The 15,476-nt window shown below is 41.0% G+C and overlaps 1 pseudogene; it reads left to right on the top strand.

The window, feature by feature from the left end:
* The window catches only part of LOC102843174, a 69,050-nt pseudogene extending 56,045 nt beyond the window's left edge, over positions 1-13,005 (top strand).
* The last annotated feature ends 2,471 nt before the right edge of the window (positions 13,006-15,476 follow it).

Raw genomic sequence — 15,476 nt, 5'->3', positions numbered from 1 at the left:
TGACTCAGTGACTGGGGTAATGGAGGTGGGTGTGTCGGAGACGGTGAGATTGGTGCAGAATAGAACAAAGTTTAGGGCTGTTATACCTAGGGTCGCTATGAATCACAGGTAACTTGACAGCACATAACAGCACCACCAACCACCATCAAATCAATTCTGATACATAATTACTCTCTATCAGGTTTTGGGGCCTATAAATCTTTATAAGATGAGATTATACATCTTTTTCCTTCAAAGCACTTGGTGGGTTCGAACCTGTAATCCTTTTAGTTAACAATGTGCTATGTCAGATTAAGGACCATTCCAGTTTATTCTTTTTGTCTTTTTGCAATTGTTCCCACATCTTTTGACATTTAAAAGTGCCCAGTTTGAACAACAAATTATATAGTGGCCGTACACATAAGCAACAGTACGAAAAGTTTACCAGCATAATCTATAGAGAAATATATAATACACACATATCTGAATGTAAAAGTGAAGAAGAAAAGATGAAAATAATGCAACAGAATCTGAATCTGCTAAATTTTATGTGACTTTATTATTAGTTGCTTATAGACATTTAACATGAGAAGAATTAGTCTCTCTATTGGAACATCTTTCTTCAATTTTCCTTGCTTCAATTCTTAGGATGTCCTCTGCAACTTGTTGTTAGGTACATGCCAGCAAGTTGATGCTCTTTCATAGTGACCCTACATAACAGAGTAGATTTGTCCTATCGGGATTTCCTGGTTATAATCTTGATAGAAGCAGATTACCAGATCTTTCTATAGAGAAACTGCTAGGTAGGTTTGAATCACTAAACTTTCTGCCTACAGTCCAACACTGATACAGAGAATAATTTCTGTCCAGTCTCCTCATATGTGGATCATAGTATCCAACAACTACATTCTAAAGAAAAGTAAGACTCACTGAAGGAAAAGTGTTGGTATTTATTATAAGCAAACCATTACAATGAAAAGACACATAATTTATCATATTTCTGAATCTAAATGCAAAAACGGGCAACAGAAAAAGTATTGTTTCCGATAATTTAAAACCTTGATTCTATAGTTTTGTTTTCTATAGGGCATAGAGTTTCTGATTTTAAAATTAGACTTTCCATGCAGTAAAATCACTAGTCATGGTGTTATAAATAAGTGAGTTTTTTTTTTTTAAAAAAAAAAGAACTCTCAGTTTCTTTTTAAAATAAGAGAAGTTAGCAATGGCTACTACAGTGATTAAATGAAAGTGTATACACCAAACCTTTACCACAGAGAAGTCCTGGTGATATGTTATGCATTGAACTTCTAACCAAAAGGTCAGAAGTTCAAATTGACCAGTTACTCTGAGCAAGAAAGATGACTAATCTCTTCCCAGAATGATTTAAATTCAGAAACTCCATAAATGGTCACTATTCTCCTTCTAAAAACAGGTGAGCCAACGGAGTACGGACATTATTGAACAATATCACACGTGAGCAAAATCCTAGCGAAGATTATCCAAAAATGACTGAAACAGTAAATCAACAGTGAACCAGCAGAAATAAAAGCTGTATTTAGAAGAGAAATTATCGCCAATGTCAGATGGATCTTGGCTTAAAGCAAAGAGTAACAAAGGCATGTCTATCTGTGTTTCATTGACTGTGCAAAGACATTTGACTGTAAGTATCACAACAAACTGTGGGCTAACCTTGAGAACAACAGGAATCTCTGAACACTTGATCGTGTTCATGTGAAACCTGTACTTGGACCAGGATACAGTGGTCAGAAGAGAGCAAGGAAACAATTCATGGCAACAATGAATGAATGAAAATCCAACTTTTTTGTAAACTTTCTTAACATCACAATTAGAAAGGAGGAAAAAGTATTGTGATCAATTAAATTGAGGGGGAGAGGGGAAACAAACTCAAAACACCCAAAATCAAGAAAGGAAAAAAAATTAAAAATTAAAAAAACATCAGGAAAGAATGTATCCTCTCTTCATACCTTTCCAATCTCTTTGTAGAACAGATCATTCAGGAGCCTGGACTTTATGAGGAGAAATGTGGCATTAGAACTGGAGCAAGATTCATCAACAAACTGCATTATGCAGATGATACAACTTTGCTGAAACTGAGGAGGACCTGAAGCACTTTCTACAGAAGGTCAAGAGCTGTGATCTTCAATATGGATTCAAGCTCAACAAAAGGAAAACCAATATTCTCACCATTTGGCCAGTTGGCAGCACCATGATAGATGGAGAAGAAATTGAGGTTGGTAACAATTAGTTGCTATGAATCAGAGAGCTGGACAAATGACTAAGGATGACAGAAGAAGAATTGATGAGTCATGGTGTTGGAGAAGATTCTTGAACATACTATGAACCACCAAGAGAACAAACAGATCTGTATTGGAAAGGGTAAAACCAAGTTAGTTTCTCCTTGGAGGCAGGGATTTTGAAGCTCTGTCTCATATGTCTTAGGCATGTGGTGAGAAGAGATCAGTTCTTGGAACAAAAACATCATGCTCAGAAGGGTGGAGGGACAGCACAGGAGAGGAAGACTCCAGATGGGATGGATTGACACAGTAACTGGGTTAATGGGGGTAGGTGTGTCAGAGACAGTGAGACTGGCTCATGATAGGGCAGGCTTGAAAGCTATTGGACATAGAGTCACTATGAATTGCAGATGACTCAATGGTAGGCAACAATGACAACAACAACTTGAGTTAGAACTGGCTGATGGCAGAGGATAAAAGCCTGTTAGATGTTAATTTTTTTTTAATACTGAAAGAGTAGCTAACTTGCTTCAGTTTATGGCAAATGTGTGTGTATAGAAAAATGTGGACAAATTTCTACTAATTTTAGAGATTAACACACAGATTATATAATGGATATCAATAAAATAGGAAGTTAAGAAATCAAGCTTCTCGCTGACCTACTTACCTGAAGAATATTGTGAGGGTAAGCCTCCCGAACAGATCATTCGAGAGGCTAGGCTTTATGAGGAGGAATGTGGCATCAGGATTGGAGGAAGACTCAACAACAACTTACATTATGCAGATGACACAACCTTGTTTGCTGAAACTGAGGAGGACCTGAAATCCTTGCTGCAGAAGGTCAAGGACTGTAGTCTTCAATATGGATTTAAGCTCAGCATAAAGAAGACAGAGAATCTCACCACTGGACAAACTGCTAGCACCATGATAGAAGGAGAAGAGATTGAGGTTGTTAACAATTACAGCTTGCTCGACTCCACAATCAACACTCTTAACACCAGCAGTCAGGAAATCAAAAGACGAATTGCATTCTGTAAATCTGCTGACAGAATACTGAGAAGCAACGATATCAGTCAGAGACCAAGATGTGCATGATCCAGGCCATGGTCTTTGCAATTACTCACTATGCGTCAGAGAGCTGGACAATGAATAAGGATGACAGAAGAATTGACACCTTTGAGTTGGAGAAGAGTCTTGAACATACCATGGATTGCCAAGAAAATAAACCGATCTGTCTTGGAGAAGGTGAAAACCAACTTTTCCCTTGAAGGCTAGGATTTTGAAGCTCTGTCTCACCTACTTTGGGCATGTGACCAGAAAGGACCAATCCTTGGAAAAAGACATCATGCTCAGAAGGGTGGAGGGACCGAGCAGAAGACGAAGACTCTGGATGAGATAAATTGATACAGTGAGTAGGACAATGGAGGAAGGTGTATAGGAGTCAGGGAGATTGGCTCAGGACAGGGCATGATTCAGAGCTATTATACATAGGGCTGTTATCAGCCACAGCAACCCAAGAGCACATAACAACAAGCATTAAATTGCATGAGAACACTCTGGGGCTTTAGAAAAGAAGTTTAATACTGAAGAGAGGGATCACAGTTTTATTGCAAAAGTGGACTCCTTCGGCCTCAGTTTATAAATCTGCCAAATAAATGTACTAATAAAAGAAATGTATCACTAATATCTAAACCTTCAATGTCAGACAGTATATATATATATATATTTATGTATCTGTGGCTTCATAAAGTTTGTTTGCTTGTTTGCTTTTTAAAAGGGAAAACCATTTTCCTTTATTTTTTCCTCCTATGGCTTTAAAGTCCTAGTGTTTTAATGGTTATGTCCAGGTTACTATTAATCAAAATGTCAGTAGTTCAACCCCACAAGTTACAAGAAAAATGTGGCAGTCAACTTCTTTAAAGAGTTAAAATCTTGGTCACCTTAAGGGACAATTCTATCCTGTCATAGGGGTTTGTTATAAGTTGGAATCAACTGTACCGCAATGACTTTTGGGTATTAAAAGGGAGCTCTGGTAGCGTAATCTGTAGGTCATTGTGTTGCTAACCCAGAGGACACATCTTTTCAGCAGTTCAAATCTGCCAGAAGCTGAAGGAGACAGAGACAATCTTTCCTCTCATACAATTTATAGCTCCAGAAACCCAATGGTGGATCAGCAATAAATGTTGTTTGTTTGGGGTGATGTGGTGTTTTTTAAAATGGTTTTAAGGGGCGTTCTAGTGACCTAAATGGATAAGAACTTATGCTGCCAATTCGAAGGTAAGTAGTTCAAATCCATTGGCTGCTCTGTGGGAGGAAGAGGAACAATCTCCTCTTGTGTGATTTATAGCCTCTAAAAACCTTCCGAAGGGTCAGCTCTGAGTCAGTTGCAACTTGACAGCAATGAACAACACATGGTTTTAAAGACCCCAGACCAAGACAGACTATTACAGCACTGTGTGAGATGTAGATGATGTCTCAGGCACGGCTCTGGGTGTGAACTAGCTGCCAGGCAGACAGTGGCAGAAGCTGCTGCTCAGATGACAGGACAATGGGCATGGATGAGCAGGCTCTGTGCCCTCCTCACTGGCTTCTTGCTCCTGCCACCACCTTCTTAGCTCCTGCCAATGCTGCTGCCCAGTCCTCCAAACTCTGACAGCAGCTCTAGCAGCAGCAACAAAACCAACTGAAAGTAGGTTCCTACAAGGTTTTTATCTTATTCATCATTGTTGTTTTATCTTCATCATTGTTGTTCACACAATGTCCAAATCACAAAACATCTATTTCACAGAATGTACTATGGACATCCAGTGACACGCATTTGCATCTGACAGCAGATATCCGTTCCCAAAGAGCCAAACAAATCCAATATCCCTACCCATTATTCAGGAAGTCTTTGGATGGTTCAAATTATTAAATGTTTGGCTACTCACTGAAAGAATTCTAACTGAATCTACCCAGAGATGCCTTGGAAGAAAGACCTGGCTACCTACTTCCAAAAGATCACAGCCTTTGAAAGCCCTGTGGCTTCTTCTCTGAACACATGAAGTAACTATGCTCTGGAATCCATTGTAGCTGGTTCATTTGTGCTTATCAACCGTGGTTCCAGCTTGTACCACCTTCTTCTGACTAAACCACCTGGAAGACAGGTTAAGTGGGAGCTTCCCTTCTATGAGCACAAGAGAACTGAATCAGATATCTCATTACTGGAGTCTTACTAACCTACAGAGACTGAGGTGGACAGTTAAGTAAAGCCCACATTTAATCTTCTATGTGCACAGAGAGCAGAAAAACTGTAGAAACTCATTGCTGTTGAATCAGAACCAAGCCATAGCTGACTTTCCATTGGATTTCTGAAGCTGCAAATCACAAGGAAGGAGATTGTCTCTCCTTTTCCCAAGGAATTGTAGGTAGATTCAAATGCCCAGAGAGACATGGCCTTTGGGTTAACATGATGACTCCTTACAGAGGACTCCTGAAAATTGCAAGATGTTTGTAAATAGAGAACAGGGATTAGGATAAGCAGGGAGAAAAAGTCTCTAGTGGCTGTTATGCATAAAACAGCACTTCTGTGCCCAGATATTCACAGGCCCAGTTGGACTGAATGGGACACTTGGCACCATGCATACCAACCTTCAAAGTCCTATGGCTGGCAGGCAATGTCACTGCCACACTGCTCAAACCCATTTATAAAGTGTAGGATAGGGTTGCCAATGTGGAATATGAGCAAGTTCAGGTTCAATAAAAGGTAAATATATAAAAGTTGAGGACCACCCATAATAGTCTGACATAGCTACTTCTCAAGGCTACTGAGAAAGTAGATGTGAATTATATGTGAATTCCTTTCTAGAAAAGCCACTTAAAAAGGTCTATAAAACTCACTATAGGACCATGAAGAGAAATAGAATCAAATAACTTATAAGAAGACTTTAGAGAACGTTTCCCCTTAACTGTGATGCAGGATGAAGTTAGATTTTAATGACTCTAATAAAAAAAATAACAAAGAAGAGAACCATCATTAAAACCTACTACAATAGTTATCCCAATGTTTGTTAGGTGTTCCCCCAAAAGAGACAATTCTTAGACAAGCAAGTGCTTTCTCCTAAAAGCCCATCAATGATTATTCTAAATCCAAAAGAGCCTGGTGGTTATTAATGTCTAGCTCTGTATCTACCTTTTTGCTTTCCATTTCTCTGCCTATTTATTCTCTAATCTCTTCTATTGTCTTCTTAAGGGATAAGTACAAACCTGTTTTAATCATCACATACTCTCCCAAGTTCTATGCCTGCTTAACTATCATCTGCAGTAATTCTGTTAATAATTTTTTTCCACCATGGTAAAAATTACTTTCTCTTTGGTTCACCTATCTCTCAGTGCTAAAATACCCCACCCATCCTCTCAAAGTTTACTGTATACATTAACTACCATAGACCTAGCACAGTTACTCTATAACATGATCCTGAGAGTGTCTGAATCTCTTAAACAGCAAGTGTGAAAAGGCTGTAAAACAGTACAGCCCTGAAGCAATGAGAGACGCAAATCAGGAGCAAAGAGAGTGATGAGAACATTCAGGAATAAATGATGCATTCTGTATTTTCCGTACATGAACACAGTTAACTTTGCATTTATTATCTGTGATTTACTGTGTAATACCTTTGCCTTGCTCAGGAAAATAGTGTAATACAGTATTTGTATAAAGTCAGTGGTTAGCTAAGTCTAAAATGTCATAGTGAATACCCTTTCCCTTGATGGCTCCACAGACAACTGGACCTTCTATGATATATTTCAAATAACTCCAAGTTCCCATTTTAGGTTAACAGTCATATCTGTCTGATAGATAGTATAGTTTGCCTGAAAAGTGAGTTCTGTTGAAAAATTGCAGCAGCATAAGGCAACTTTTTTTTTCCAATTTCCTAAGTAAACAAACAAAAAAAATATATGTATCTATCGATGGGGAATTGTGCAAATGCATACAATTGGGTGCATTGGGCTATGTACCCAGGACTATGAGACTAGATACAACAATATATTTATTTTGTGATTCAAATCTACCAGCTGTTCCATGGAAGAAAGATGGATGAACTCCTCTTACGTGATTTACAGATCGTGCTAATGTAAAACCGATACTTGGACCAAGAAGCAATGCTCAGAACAGAGCAGGGAGACACTGGATGGTTCAAAATCAAGAAAGGGCTCCGTCAGGGATGTATTTTGTCTCCATACCTTTTCAATCTGTATGCAGAACAGATCATCCAAAATGCTGGGCTGTACGAGGAGAAATGTGGCATCAGGATTGGTGGAAGAATCATCAACAACCTGCGTTATGCAGATGACACAACCCTGCTTGCTGAAATTGAAGAGGACCTGAAGCGCTTGCTGCAGAAGGTCAAGGACTGCAGTCTTCAATATGGATTGAAGCTCAATGTCAAGAAAACAAAGATTCTCAGCACTGGGCCAATTGGCAGCATCAGTATGGATGGTGTAGAGATTGAGATAGTTAACAGTTTTAGTTCACTTGGCTCCACAGTCAACACTCTTGGTAACAGCAGCCAGGAAATCAGGAGACAAATTGCACTGGGAAAGTCAGCTGTGAGGGACAGTACTCTCAAGAGAACTAAAGAGAAACGATGTCAGGCCGGAGACTAAGGTGCACCTGATCCAGTCTTTGCAATTATGTGCTATGTGTCGGAGAGTTGGACAGTGAATAGGAATGATAGAAAGAGAATTGATGCCTTTGAGTCGTGGTGCTGGAGAAGAGTATTGAGAATACCATGGACTGCTAGGAAAACAAACAGATTTGTCCTGGAAAAGGTGAAGCCAGAGTATTCCTTGGAGTCAAGGATTCTGAAGCCTCGTCTGACATACTTTGGGCATGTTGCAAAGAGGGACTGGTCCTTGGAGAGGAACATCATGTTTGGGAGAGTGCAGGGACGGCACAGGAGAGGAAGACCCTCGATGAGATGGATCGATTCTGTGAGTGGAGTGGTGGGAATGAATGTGTTTGAGACAGCGAGGTTGGCACAGGATAGAACAGCGTTTAGGGCTCTTGTACATAGGGTCGTCATGAGTCACAAATGAGTCGATGGCACATAGCAACAAGAACAAAAATCAGCAGGAGGGTCAGCTATGCAATGGTTCTGCCCCGACAGCATGAGTGTGTATGCAGCACACACACGTACTTGTATGTATATATGTAATACTTTGCTGCATGCATCATCCAAAAACCTGCTACAGTGAAGAAGAAAAATCAAGACTTAATAGTGAAAAAGGAAAATTTAGCTTAAAAGCCCTATGGACTATTATGGTCAATCATTACTGAGATTCTTAGTGCAAGTAAGGTACTTTTCTGTCCATACTCTTGAAAAGTGACTCCATTGCTGTATCAGCTGTACTTCACTTGGAAAGCTATTGGCTCTACCTTTCTGTTGCTTTATTTTCTTCTGCAGGAGCAGAGAGGGATGTGCATCCAGGTGGACACGATGCCTTTGCCTGATTATGCTCTATGACACAGTAGGGAAACCTCTTATCGCAGGCTGGGATTGCCTGTCTTGGTTGTGTTTTGTTGTTGGGTTGGTGTTTTTTTTTCCCCATTATGAAAGGTATGAGGTAGTAAACACAACTCTACGGAAAGGATTTTTTTATTTTCTTGACATTTGTTTTAATATATTAAAATAGCATCACTAAGCCAGAGTACAAAAATACATATAAACAACACTACCTGTCCGTGTATATGTATATACATATAGATTAGAAGTTAACTTTCCTTTTACCTTATTAACTTTTGGTTCAGGAGTTGAGTTTGTTCTTTTTTATTTATACTGGTTTATTTACAAAGTTTGTATACATTATTTTTCACATTGGATCTTTCCCATTTGCTTCACTCACTCCTCCCTCCACCCATCAAATTATGTGACCCTATGATTAACCAAACCCATCCCCACCCATCCTCGCCCCACTGCTCCCACCCTCAGCTCCCTTGCATCCTCATACTCTTTCTAAAATAATGGTTTAATACAATATTTGTCCTTACGGAACTGAGTTAGTTCATATAGCATAATGCCCTCCAGTCCCTCCCAAGTTAGGTAGTGATTTACAAAATCATTGCTCCTGCGTGCTGTGTAGTATTCCATCGTGTGAATATACCATGATTTCTCAATCCGTTCAATTGTGGTTAGATATTTGGTCTGTTTCCATGTTCTTGCTAGGAAGGTAACTATTAGAACTCACCATGTTTGAAATCTGAATGTATTCGACATTTAAAAAACAAAACTAAACCCACTGTCCTCATGTTGATTCCAACTCCAAAGGGACGCTGTAGGAGATTTGGTGGCCTAGTGATAGGAACTATGTGGCTAACCCAATGATCTGCAGTTAAATCCATCAGCTGCTTTCTGCAAGAAAGATGGTTGATCTTCTGCGCAACTCATTGTTTCTAAACCCACCTGCCAGAGAGTCAGCAATGAGTCAGTACAACTCCAAAGTATTCAACAAAAACAGTTATAGCACAGAATCTAACTGCCTCAGAGGGTTTCCCAGACAATGCATCCCCGCCCCCCAGATTATGCATTTTTACTGAACTAGACTGCCTCATGTTTCTCCCGCAGACTGTCTGATGGGTTAGAACCATTGACCTTTTGGTGAGCAAATTGCTTAACTGCTGCGCCAACAGAACTCATTGGATTTGACATTAGAAATCTGATAGTTTGTTTTGCTTTGCTTTGTTTTAACATCTTTGCATACAGTCTTTTCAGGTCAAAAGAGGCAGTAGATTGATTGAACTTTAAAATTAAAAATTGATTTGGGAGTGAAAAAAACCATTTATTACCATCAACTCATAACTGCTTCTCCAGTGAGTTTTTAGAAGCTGTAAATCACAGAGGAGGAGATTGACTATCTTTCTCCCATGGAGCAATCGGTAGCTTTGTACCGCTTGCCTTTGGGTTGGCAGCAGCACAGCTCCTTGCCCATCAGAGCTCAGTTTTAGAATTAGAATGGTATTAATAGATAACCTAAACTTCACTCTTGCTATTTCCTCACCAGAGCTGGATAATTTCCCTATATTCCTATCTGCTAGTTACTTTTCTCTTAACGCTACAAGTGGTAATTTTTAAAAATTGGAATATTTGTATATCTTTAAGAAGAATAAAAGGTTTTATAAACAGAATCATAGTTAAACATCCCTTTCAAGACCATGAGATCTGAATTGAGAATGAAGAATACGCTCCAACTTCAGTTTGCAAAGACATATAATAATATAATCTCATTTACTTCCTACTTAGATGAACTTGAAGTGTTTTCAGCTGTGGTATATTAAATTCGTCTCATAGAGAATGGATTTGAGTGCCTACTTAAGGCCTTTTTGTAGTAGTTATGTTTAAGCTAACTGAATAAACACATTTTAATATCTTAATTATAAAAACATAACGTGTAGAAGTCTATGATCTGTCCTATCGTTTGGAAATAAGCTGAAAAATCCTATTCTATTTGAATTAAGTGGAAAATAGTTTTCCTCTCTGGGGACTTTTAATTTATTCAGACTATTTCTATAATTGCCTAGTAGTGAGTCCTTTGAGATTAGTCTTTCAAAGATGTTCTTTAACTCCAAACACAATTTTTTTTGAGAGAAAGGGGTCATCGTAATTAATTTCAGTATAAGAGGTTTCCTTCTTTCGATTTGTCCTTGCAGTTGCCTTTCTCTTGCCTCACTCCTCAGGTAATCTCACTGTCAAATCATATAGCATCCTAAACATTTTGGCTTGGATATTGTTAGTTCATTTCAGCCTCACACATGCTGAGAAGAACGTTGAACCTAAACCTACATTTTGTGAATGTAGAGAACAAACCACTTCTGAATGCCAGGTGCAAGCCAGTATTATCTGGGCCTCTGTCTGGAGACATACAGACCATTCAGATGGATTATCAAAGCCAACAATTTGTGATACTTTCTAAAATCCTTCACCATTCTCTCTTTTTAAAAAATTTTATACTGGTTTCATACAAAACCAATTATCTTTTGATAATCTCCTGCCCTTTGATCTTATCATAATTTATGAGATTGTGTCTTTTCCACATAAAATTCTAGGGGAATTTTTCAGGGCTGAATGTTGTTGTTAAGTGCTGTAGAGTCAGTTATGACTCATTTCAACCCTATGAACAATGGATCTGAACCTTGCCCAATTCTGCACCATACTCATCATCTCTGACTCACTCAGGCCCCCTATTACAGTCAGTCCATCTAACTCCTTTAGTGACCTTTCGCCTTTCCAAGCTGATGTCCTTTTCCACAGACTGACACCTTCTACCAACATGCCCAAAATATATGAGCCAAAGTTACATATACTTTGCCTCCAAGGACCACCCAGGTTGTACCTTTTCCAAGACATATTAGTTGTGTTTTTTTTTGGAAGTTCATGGGATATCCAGCACTTTTCTCTGACACCACAACTCAGATATTGCTGCTGCTTCTGTTTATCTCTATTCATTTTCTAACTTTCTAGAGGCATTCAATGGTCTTAGTGCCTTAACTCAAAGATGGCTGCAGCACTGTTCTAAGTACACTGATTACTCAGACCTGTCTCCACAAAATAAGAGACTCAACCAGCTTTGTGTGTGCTTTGAGATTTCTGGGATGCCATGTGCCTTAGATGGAGTGTGATCAATAAGAACATAATAACAGTGAGCTGCCCTGAAAGCATTTTTCACTGGACAAATAAGGAAAATTAATGGGCAAAGCACTGAAGAAAAAAAGGTAAAATAAACCATGGCACCAAAACAAGGCTTTTTAAAGACAGCTATTGCACTCACAGAAGAAAGTAAGAAAGATTCTTTATATAAAGTTTTCAAATAAGATTTTAATAAATGGCATGGGGTCTTTTCTTTTAAAATCAGGATTACAATAGTTTGTGCACAATGTTCTAAAAAATGATACTTAGCTTCCACATTGCTAACACTGTTCATTGCCCTGTGGCAGAAAAGACTCACAGCTGACCCTTCAGTGGAGGAGATATTGATTCTCCTGAGCTTCAATCCCAGAAGAAAAGATACTCTACTTTTATGATATCTCTGAATAAATAGACTTCCAGATGGACCAGAGGTAAAAGAAACGAGTTATTGCAGCTATTGAAAGGATATGTGCCCCACCGTTCCCTGGAGCTCTTCCTGCAAGCTCAAGAACTAGTGAATGCTTAGAAGCCTCTGGAGCATCTCATCTAGCTAGTCGATGGCCTACTTCTTCAGCATTGGTTTGAAAATGGACCTCTTCTCCCAAATGGGGAAATTGCCCAGAGATTGATTCCCTAGAGAATTGTCCAAGAAGACTTGCGATCTCCTGGAAGAAGGAGGAGAGTGTGGATCTTGTGAAAAGTAAACGGAAAAGATGAAAACAAGATGTGGCACAAAGAGTGATAGCTACTAGAAACAAAGAATAGGAAAGTCACTAAGCAGGAGGTTCGAACTCAGTGAACCGTCTTTAGGCCAAGAAGTTCACGAATAGTTGTCGTTTGCGCGCTTTGCCTCGCGGACACTGGGTGGCGCTCATGGTAAAGACTTGTGCTTCTCCTTAGGGTTTTCCCCCACCTCCGCCGCCCACCCCCTTCGCAGACTTCGACTACTAAAAGATAAAATGACATTCTTTCTACACGTCGCAGTGGGAAGGACAGTCCTGGAGGAGTTTGGCGGCACGGGGCTGCTTCTCCACCAGATGGGTCTGTCAGTGGATTTTGAAAGATGCAACAGTTTCGCGCCTGCTGGTTTTGAAACAAAGCTGGCGTTCTAAGTCTCAGGACAACCCTGCAAGCGCAGCGCGAGGCCGTGGCCCTGCGCGCGGGGTCCCCCGCAGAGGTGCAGTGGGAGCCCGGGGTGGGTGGTGCACAGAACCACAAACGATCATATTGTGAAATGGGATGCACACTCCAACTCTCTTTCACTTACTGCTCGCTCTCCTCAGCTGTCCTGGAATAAAGGGGGAGGGAAGGGGACCTTAACCTGGAAATGAAGCCGAACCAAGTCAATAAAATAAAGGACTTGGTCCCCTTAGAGACATGCCCAGAATGAAACCTCTCAGCGACATGCACGGGCAAAGTGGCCAAATCTGCTGAGTGAGCCAAGGTGATGACGCTTCGGAAATGGAAGCAAAGGAGTTAAAAGTCTCCCCTCCCAACCCACCCCTTGTATTCTGTAAAATATGAGAGAGACTAACTTTTTGAGATAAGGAATAAAAAAGTGAAACTTAGTGAAGTGTAGAACTAACTGAATATTGTCACATTGTGTTCAACTGGACTCCAAACTTCTCAGTTTTGGAAAGCTGGAGCTTCCTTCCAATCCATCTTGGCGGGAATATGCCTTCTGGGCAAGGTCTGATGGAATTGCTAGGAAGGACCACCCTGTTTAGCAGTATCTGTATTGACCTTCTTTTCCTCCCAGTTTAACTTTTAAACCTCTGACAGAAAGTGGGTGTGGGGTCCTTGTCCCACTTCCTCCGCTGGGAGGAGCTTTGGGTCATCATCCCTGGCATTGATTAGGGAAGGTTTAATAAAACGATAGGGTATGTGGAAGGTGACTCGATGGACACTGAGAACGTCTTGAGAGCAGAACCTAAGCCAGCAAGTTGCCAGGAATTGGCCATGCTTTCCCGCCCACCACACAAGCCCACAACCTGGAACAGGAAGACAAGCAGTTGCAGTCAAATGGACAGCGCGAGGTCAGGGTGGGCGGGTAGCACAGCCTCTGTTTGCTCGCACGTCCGCCTCTGAGCAGAAGTCCAGGGCCTCTCTCAGGCCGCTGTGACCCTCACCTCCAGGTTTTGTTGAGCGCGCCCAAGAGGCAGTTACTCGCAAAACAATAGTGATCTTAGGAAGTCCAGACAGAGAGGCAGAGAGTAGTTGCACACGTGGCAATTTTGGAGTGCCAGGTTGGCGTCCTGCTCCGACTTCCAGACACCCCAGCTCTCCTTGTTGGCCTTTATTTTGGGCCCAAAGGGCTCTTGCAAGAGCAAGGCCAAACCAACACTCAGACACAACTAAAGCAGCACTTTCTTCTTGGGTTTGAGGGTAGGGGAAACTAGATAGAGGTCAAAGTGTCCCATCCTGGATATCTGACATCCTGGATACCTGGAGTTCCCAGACCCCAGATCTCCTGTGAAAAGTCGGTCCCCAATCAGGACCACCTCTCCCAGAACTACCTGTTGGAGAAAAATGGAAACTGGAGAGTGAGAGAGCAGTTTATGTTCCATTTCTAAGCTCCAAGCTGTATCACAAATAGAGCAGAGTGACACGTCATAAAAAGCAAACTCTGGACCTCATGTCCCAAGTGTTTTCATTCTTGAGCCTTTCTCCTTTCGCAGGTGAGCCGAGATGTCTTGGGTCAGAAAATAAAGGTGACAGGAACCCAGACCTGGGAAGTAGAGACTGGGGTCAGGGTGCTACGCCCTAGAAGCTGAGAAGGGGAAATCCGGGGACATCGTCTGACGTCTCCAAACGACTTCCATCCTCTTCTACTCGCGTTCCCATTCTGTCCTGGAAAAATGCTAAGTAATACGTGGAAACTTCTGCTTCGGCGGGAGCCTCCGGCCACTAGGCAGACACTAGGCAGATGCTCCTCTCCAATACCTTCCAAGAAGGTGAGAACAGTAAACAGAAGACTGTCCAACTTTTCTTTGAGGGAAACAGTGAGGATTTAGAGGTCCTTAAGGTCTTTGTGTTTAAGATTGATTTTTTTTTTAAGTTGCTATAGAATCTTTGAAGTGCATGAACCATCGTCTTTCTCCACTAACCGCTGAGGAAACAACGCGTCAAGGAGCATCCTTACATGCTAGGGTCTTCAAGATACTGGCGATAGTGACAAAGAAGCGCTCGCTGCACATTTCCCTGTCTTTTCCCAAAGGGTAAATTTTTGGTATGTGGAAATTAGTATTTACTTCCTTCACTTCTTGCTTTCGTCCTCCATCCTCCAACTCCCGCTTTGACTTCACATTCCAATAACAGTGTTCAATTCCACACTCGTTGGGGCTGGACCCCAGGGGGCGGGGAGGTGGGGAACAAGGGAGTCTGTCGCCGACCTCATCTCCAAAACATGCGCACTTTCCACAGCTGCTGATTGGAACACATTGTCTCCAGACATCACAGCGCTAGCTGTTGAGGCTTCTGTTGTCTTTGGCATTCACTAAAAACAGACTGAGACCCTCCTCTCCACGAAAAGCAACAACACGATACACACGCGCGCACGCGTCTCATTCTCTCTCTCTCTCTC

This window comes from Elephantulus edwardii, unplaced genomic scaffold (assembly GCF_000299155.1).
Source record: "Elephantulus edwardii isolate Elephantulus edwardi_28Jun2011 unplaced genomic scaffold, EleEdw1.0 scaffold00007, whole genome shotgun sequence".
Classification (NCBI taxonomy): domain Eukaryota; kingdom Metazoa; phylum Chordata; class Mammalia; order Macroscelidea; family Macroscelididae; genus Elephantulus; species Elephantulus edwardii.
Note: the sequence above shows the minus strand (reverse complement) of the source record. Positions and strands in the feature narration are given on the sequence as shown.